Source organism: Bos indicus, chromosome 7 (genome assembly GCF_029378745.1).
Source record: "Bos indicus isolate NIAB-ARS_2022 breed Sahiwal x Tharparkar chromosome 7, NIAB-ARS_B.indTharparkar_mat_pri_1.0, whole genome shotgun sequence".
Lineage (NCBI taxonomy): Eukaryota > Metazoa > Chordata > Mammalia > Artiodactyla > Bovidae > Bos > Bos indicus.
The window spans coordinates 69,138,464-69,146,433 of record NC_091766.1 but is presented as its reverse complement, the minus strand read 5'-3'; the positions used below and the strand labels follow the sequence as shown (position 1 = coordinate 69,146,433).

The 7,970-nt window shown below is 40.9% G+C and overlaps 1 protein-coding gene across 2 annotated transcripts in view; it reads right to left on the bottom strand.

The window, feature by feature from the left end:
• LSM11 (LSM11, U7 small nuclear RNA associated) overlaps positions 1-7,970 on the bottom strand; it is a 128,986-nt gene that overhangs the window by 91,641 nt on the left and 29,375 nt on the right. The window lies entirely within an intron of this gene.

Below are 7,970 nucleotides of genomic sequence, written 5' to 3'. Positions count from 1 at the left end.
GAGGTATTCTGTCACAAATCGAGAATTTTGGTTGTCTTTGAGAGAACCCATAGTATCAAATACAAAGGAAAAATTCTGTAATCTCTCAGTTGTGCAAGCAACTCCTTTGTTACACAGAAATTATTACATTATTTGTAGGAATGTAAGATCCATTTCCCAAAAAAACTATATAAAAATCGACACCACGTCTACCACCCCCTTTAATATGCTCACATTACAGATGCAAAGTCAAATACCAAAAACTTCAAATGATGGACTCAGTGATAAAGGAAAGTGGTTTAGAAGGGAAGAACAGATTGTATTGCTCATGTAACTATGATAATATTCTATGTCACAAACTAGTAGGAAATCATATATTTGGATATGCAATAATAATCTCTAACTCTGAATGGGAAGGGAGACATTTATTTGAAGGAATTCTAATGCCATACTATCAAGCAGATGTAATTATATTTGTAGCATTTTCCATACAAAAACTACAAAAACAATTTTTGTTTTTAAAGAAAAATTTTCCTAAGAAATTATCATGCATCTCGTATGTACAACTGCATATCTTAAACACTAACAAATAGCTTAAACTCAGAACATGTAAGTAGTATTATTCATTCACCCCTCATAACATATATGTGAAGCAACCTCTTATTATTCTTTTTTCCCCCTTTACCACACCATGTTCCAAAACTGTTTGGTGGCAGATAATAGGTTCAGTGGGTTTCAGTTAGGAGCAATCTGCCAAGGCAGAGAAAACTATTTTTATTTTTATATGGCAAGTATGGGCCCCATGCTGAGGATTTTCTATGGGCTTCCCAGGTGCATTCTCAGGAATCAGCCATCAGTGTGGTTGATCAAATTCTTCAGTAATTCTAAGTCATTATTTAAATTCCTATTTTAGCTTTCAAAATTACATATTTTTATACTTTAAAAGGAATTTTCAAAATTTGTTATTGGATGGGCAAAAACATCAAAAACTTTGAAAAGATGAGACTGTATAACTCTTTGTAGCTAAAAAGAACAATAAAACATACAAGATCTGCTCAGGAAATACACAGGATTAACATAGCTCTGAACCTACTAACATCTTTTCCATTCCCTCTGCCACCATTCTCATTTGATTTCAGAAAGACTTTCACAAACACCTTGTAACAGCTTCCTAACTGGTTTCCATGTTTCTAATCTTCCCTTCATTTCAGAAATCTTATGCATCTTTCTCCACTCATAACATTCCCAACTGAATCAAGTCTAGATATTCAAGGCCATCTAACTACAGGCTACCTCTCCAGAGTTTATCCACTGGCTCTGCTCACATGCACCAACCAAGGGAGACTGCCCCCCAGTGCAGGCACACTCAGCGCCTGTTCTCCCGTCACTGAACTGGGATCCTGGAGGCCTTCACCTGGACTCATGGCATGTCTGTTGAAATACCCATACTTCTCTGTGAAGACTGAGGAACATAGGGGAAGTGATCACTCTCTCTTTCCTTGGATAATGATATCAATAATAACAACAGAGTAGGCACTTACAACTGATAGTTTCCTCTCTGGGTGAAAAATAATAATAATATTATAATCAAGGTTCTATTAACCTTTATGATCATCTATGTGCCAGGCATTATGCTAAAAAGTTTTTGGGCATTCTCCCATTGAATTCTCATGATGTCCTGTCAGTTGAAATTATTATACAATGAAGTTACAGCTTGTGTTGGGTTTGATTGTAGAAGCAGGAATATGACAGATATTGGGTAGTGTCAGAATTGCCCTTGAAAATCCCTTAAGTTGTCATGGATTTGCGTATACAAGCCTACACAACTATATATGCATAAACATATAGAGTTACGTATAGCACGTAATAAAATATATGTAAAGTGGAGTGTAATTATATGGACCTGAGTCTTTAAACACTAGGACACATTCAAAGAGTCAGGTGGAAACTGAACCCAGCAGAGGAAACAGCAGACTTGGGCCTCTCACCATCTCTTGCAGGCCAAACATGCTCAAAGAAGAAAGGGTCAGAGAAGAGCCTACACTCTTTATCAAGTGCTACTGAAATAACACACAAATCCACAGTGTAGGCCTCATTTTCCAGATTAGGAGCAAACAGGGGCTCAGTAGAGTTGAAGAAAATGGCCCACGGTCCTGGCAGCTCTCCTAACTCCCAAGCCTGCGCTGTTACCCAGGCTGCTGGAGGTGTGGCATGTGGCCCCTTAGAGCTGCACTTGAAGTTGCTTCCCACATGCTGCCTTGACTTGTGCTTGATCCACTGTCTTTCCTCCACAACAGCAGATGTGTTCAACATTCGGGCCCTGCTGACTCACTGCCCAGGGCACTAAGGACACAGCCCTGAGGAAATGTCACAGCTAGGCTGCCAGACTCATGCCCATCTGGGTGTTGGTTGTTATACAGATTGGTTCTTCCTTCTCTGTGCAGCATACTTTTTTTTTTTCCAGAAAACAAAGGACTCTTCTGCCCATCATATTTCAGTTATACTAGGCTAGCTTCCTTTTCCAGAAGGAGAAACTGAGGTCCTATAACTTTCTTGATAGAGCTAGGAAAAAAACTGAGACTAAATATTTCCAGAGAATATACAAGTTGATTCTCAAATTGTTAGCACCACTAACACCAGATGAGATCTTTAAAAAAAAAAAACAAAAAAAACAGAAACCTATGATGTGGGAGGAGAACCACTGACATTGACAGAGCTGAGAATATAGACTTCTCAGTGATCCAGGTCAGTGGGTGACTGGGGAAACGAGGTCCTGTGGCACACAGCACGGCAATCAGTGGCAGAGCTAGAAGGCGCCTGAGAAGCCTAGCACACACAGTGCTACACCCTGCACAGTCTACAGCTTCCAAATGGAAGAGGAAAACATCTCACGGAGCTCAGGATATAATCTGTGGCATGATTACACGTGTCAAGAGAGCCAGCAAAACCAATTAAAGGAAAGTCTACAAAATATATTGTTTTTTTTTAAATTATTTATTTATTCTTAGTTGCACTGGGTTTCCATGGCTGTGCAGGCTTTCTCTAGTTGCAGTGAGTGGGGGCTGCTCTTCACTGAGGTGCATGGCCTTCTCTTGCTCTGGAGCACAGGCTCCAGGCACACAGGCTTCAGCAGTTGTGGCTCACGGGATTTAGATGCCCTGTGGTATGTGGGATCTTCCCAGATCAGGGATGGAACCTGTGTCTGCTGCATTGGCAGGCAGATTCTTATCCACTGTTGTTGTTGTTCAGCTGCTGAGTTGTGTCCGACTCTTTGCAACCCCATGGACTGCAGCATGCCAGGATTCCCTGTCCTTCTCCATCTCCTGGAGCTTGCTCAAACTCATGTCCATTAAGTCAGTGATGCCATCCAATCATCTCATCCTCTGTCATCCCCTTCTCCTCCTGCCTTCAATCTTTCTCAGCATCAGGGTCTTTTCTAGAGTTGGCTCTTCACATCAGGTGGCCAAAGTATTGGAGCTTCGGCAACAGTCATTCCAATGAATAGTCAGGGTTGATTTCCTTTAGGATTGACTGGTTTGATCTCCTTCCAGTCCAAGGGACTCTCAAGGATTTTGTCCAATGCCACAGTTCAAAAGCATCAATTCCTTGGCAATCAGCCTTCTTTATGGTCCAACTGTCATATCCATACATGACTACTGGAAAAACCATAGCTTTGACTAAATGGACCTTTGTCAGCAAAGTAATGTCTCTGCTCTTTAATATACTGTCTAGGTTGGTCATAGCTTTCTTTCCAAGGAACAAGCATCTTTTAATTGCACGGCTGCACTCATTATCTGCAGTGATTCTGGAGCCCAAGAAAAAAGAGTCTGTCGCTGTTTCCATTTTTTCCCCATCTGCCATGAAGTGATAGAACCAGATGCCATGATCTTAGTTTTTTCAATGTTAATTTTTTTTAATTTTATTTTATTTTTAAACTTTACATAATTGTATTAGTTTTGCCAAATATCAAAATGAATCCACCACAGGTATACATGTGTTCCCCATCCTGAACCCTCCTCCCTCCTCCCTCCCCATACCATCCCTCTGGGTCGTCCCAGTGCACTAGCCCCAAGCATCGAACCTGGACTGGCATCTCGTTTCATACATGATATTTTACATGTTTCAATGCCATTCTCCCAAATCTTCCCACCCTCTCCCTCTCCCAGAGTCCATAAGACTGTTCTATACATCAGTGTCTCTTTTGCTGTCTCGTATACAGGGTTATTGTTACCCTCTTTCTAAATTCCGTATATATGCGTTAGTATACTGTATTGGTGTTCTTCCTTCTGGCTTACTTCACTCTGTATAATAGGCTCCAGTTTCATCCACCTCATTAGAACTGATTCAAATGTATTCTTTTTAATGGCTGAGTAATACTCCATTGTGTATATGTACCACTGCTTTCTTATCCATTCATCTGCTGATGGACATCTAGGTTGCTTCCATGTCCTGGCTATTATAAACAGTGCTGCGATGAACATTGGGGTACATGTGTCTCTTTCCCTTCTGGTTTCCTCAGGGTGAATGTCCAGCAGTGGGATTGCTGGATCATAAGGCAGTTCTATTTCCAGTTTTTTAAGGAATCTCCACACTGTTCTCCATAGTGGCTGTACTAGTTTGCATTCCCACCAACAGTGTAAGAGGGTTCCCTTTTCTCCACACCCTCTCCAGCATTTATTATTTGTAGACTTTTGGATCGCAGCCATTCTGACTGGTGTGAAATGGTACCTCATAGTGGTTTTGATTTGCATTTCTCTGATAATGAGTGATGTTGAGCATCTTTTCATGTGTTTGTTAGCCATCTGTACGTCTTCTTTGGAGAAATGTCTATTTAGTTCTTTGGCCCATTTTTTGATTGGGTCATTTATTTTTCTGGAGTTGAGCTGTAGGAGTTGCTTGTTAATTTTAAACCAGGTTTTAACTCTCCTCTTTCACTTTCATCAAGAGACTCTTTAGTTCCTCTTTGCTTTCTGTCATAAGGATGATGTCATCTGCGTATCTGAGGTTATTGATATTTCTCCCAGAAACCTTGATTCCAGCTTGTGCTTCATCCAGTCCAGAATTTCACATGATGTACTCTGCATATAAGTAAAATAAACAGGGTGAAAATATGCAGCCTTGATGTAATTCTGAACTCCTTTCCCAATTTTGAACCAGTCTATTGTTCCATGTCCGATTCTAACTGTTGCTTCTTGACCTGCATATAGGTTTCACAGGAGGCAGGTAAGGTGGTCTTGCTGGGAGCGAGCTCCGCCCATGGCAAAGGTCATGAGGAAGGAGGCTTGGCATACGCAAAGGCGGGATCGAGCCTCAGGAGTCCCCCTGGAAATTCTAGAGCATCTACCCCCAAAACCAGAGTCTGCCTACTTTCTGCTTTGTGCTTTCACCTACACCTCTGACTTTACGGGGGGCTGTCCCCCACTACCTCTCTCTGAAAAAAGAGTTAGCTTACAGCTCCAGTTAATAATTCCTGGGTGTGACAGTGTTTCAACCTACAAACTCCTTTGGAAATCCTCTAGCCTGCCTGAATAGGTTTTTCTGGCCACATGTGATTGCTCAGAGCCTCCCAACTGGGAGAGGCATGAAATGTTCTAAACTGTCTAAATACAGATTCCTTTGAGCAGTTAAAAGATTGATTAGAAATTGTATTGGTGAAGGGTTTTTCACTTGTTGGGCCAATGTTTGCTGCTAAGTCTCCATATCCCTTACCTACTGTGTCCTTGGCAGTGTATTGATTGATATAATGGGTGTATAGAAATGTAAGTAGTAGCCTCAATGTTTGTAACCTTGGACCCTTGAGTTAATTCTTTTTTTGATTGAGCCCACCTCACCTTTGCCCTACAGGAATGCAACTTTATCCAATGCTTTTTAGAGGCTGGTGCCTGACTTTAGAATAATCACCTTTATTTCTTAAAATGTTAACAGGCCTCCTGGCCAGAAGATGATGTAAATCAACTAAACTTTTGCATATGATAAGTTTGAAAGCCTGGCTTCGATTAGGATCAGGAACTGCTGTCCTTGCATGACTCTACCCCTTCCCCCATTATCCTCTATGCATAACTTAAGGTATAAAAACTACTTTGGAAAATAAAGTGCGGGCCTTGTTCACCGAAACTTGGTCTCCCCATGTCGTTCTTTCACCTTCTGGCTGAATTTTTCCTCTGAGGCGGGGAAGCTCGTCAAGCCTACTAATTTTGCCTGGGCTTCTAAGATCTGACTGAGGAGGCCTTAGTGTCTCCTCTCCTTCGGGAGAACAGGAGGACGCCTGCGGCCTTGACGTAAATTCCTTGCTTTGGAATTTTATTCAGCCTCTTTTCTTCGCTGAATTTTCCTACTGAGCTATCCTTATTTCAGCCTCTTTTCTCCACTGAACTTCCTCACTGAGCTATCCTCTTTCTATTACTCTTTATATCTTTGATGAATATTTAAATAAATAGGTTGCCGATGCCGTCTCTCCTTTGAATACCCTGGATCAGCCGGGGCTGGACCCCGGCATGGGCTGGTATTGCCATCTCTTGAAGAATTTTCAAGTTTGTTGTGATCCACACAGTCAAAGGCTTTAGGATAGTCAATGAAGCAGATGTTTTTCTGGAATTCTCTTGCTTTTTCTATGATCCAACAGATGTTGGCAATTTGATCTCTGGTTCCTCTGCCTTTTCTAAATCCAGCTGGAACATCTCGACATTCTCGGTTTACATACTGTTGAATCCTCGCTTGGAGAATTTTGAGCATTACTTTGCTAGCATGTGAAATGAGTGCAATTGTGTGGCAGTTTGAGCATTCCTTGGGATTACCCTTCTTTAGGATTGGAATGAAAACTGACCTTTTCCAGTCCTGTGGCCACTGCTGAGTTTTCAAAATTTGCTGACATATTAAGTGCAGCACTGTAACAGCATTATCTTTTAGGATTTGAAATAGCTCAACTGGAATTCCATCACCTGCATTAGCTTTGTTCATAGTGATGCTTCCTAAGGCCCACTTGATTTCACACTCCAAGATGTCTGGCTCCAGGTGAGTGATCACACCATCGTGGTTATCTAGGTCTTTAAGATCTTTTTTGTATAGTTCTTCTGTACATTCTTGCCACCTCTTTTCAATATATTCTGCTTCTGTTAGGTCCATACCATTTTTGTCCTTTATTGTTCCCATCTTTGCATGAAATGTTCCCTTGGTATCTCTAATTTTCTTGAGGAGATCTCTAATCTTTCCCATTCTATTGTTTTCCTCTATTTCTTTGCATTGTTCACTAAGGCTTTCTTATCTCTCCTTGCTATTATTTGGATCTCTGCATTCAGATGGGTATATCTTTCCTTTTCTCCTTTGCCTCTTGCTTGTCTTTTCTCAGCTATTTGTAAGGCCTCCTTAGCTAACCCATTTTGCCTTTTTTGCATTTCTTTTTTTTAGGGATGGTTTTGATCACTGCCTCCTGTACAATGTTATGAAATTCCATCCACAGTTCTTCAGGCACTCTGTACCACCAGGGAAGCCCTCAAAGTTAATTTTTAAATAGCTTAAGGCAATACTTTCCAACACGTGGTGCTTTGGATTTTCTGTTTGGGTTGGTTTGGTGATTTTCGGTAGCATGTGAAAATTCTTTCTTCTTTGGGGGGAAGGGACATTTTAAAAGGCTTTTCCCCCCAGCTTTATTGAGGTAATAAAAGGTAACAGAGGTTTATTGAGGTATAATTGACAAAACTGTATGATATTTAACACGTTCATTGTAACAATTTAATTGATACACGTTTACATTGTGAAAGGATTCTCCCACTTACTTCATTAACACATCCATCACCTCATATACATTTTTTTATGAGATCATTTAAGTTTTACTATCTAAGCAGCTGTATATTGTCACCCTGCTTATTTAACTTATATGCAGAGTTAGCAGCAGCAGCAGCAGCAGAGTACATCATGAGAAACACTGGGCTGGAAGAAGCACAAGCTGCAATCAAGATTGCTGGGAGAAATGTCAATAACCTCAGATATGGAGA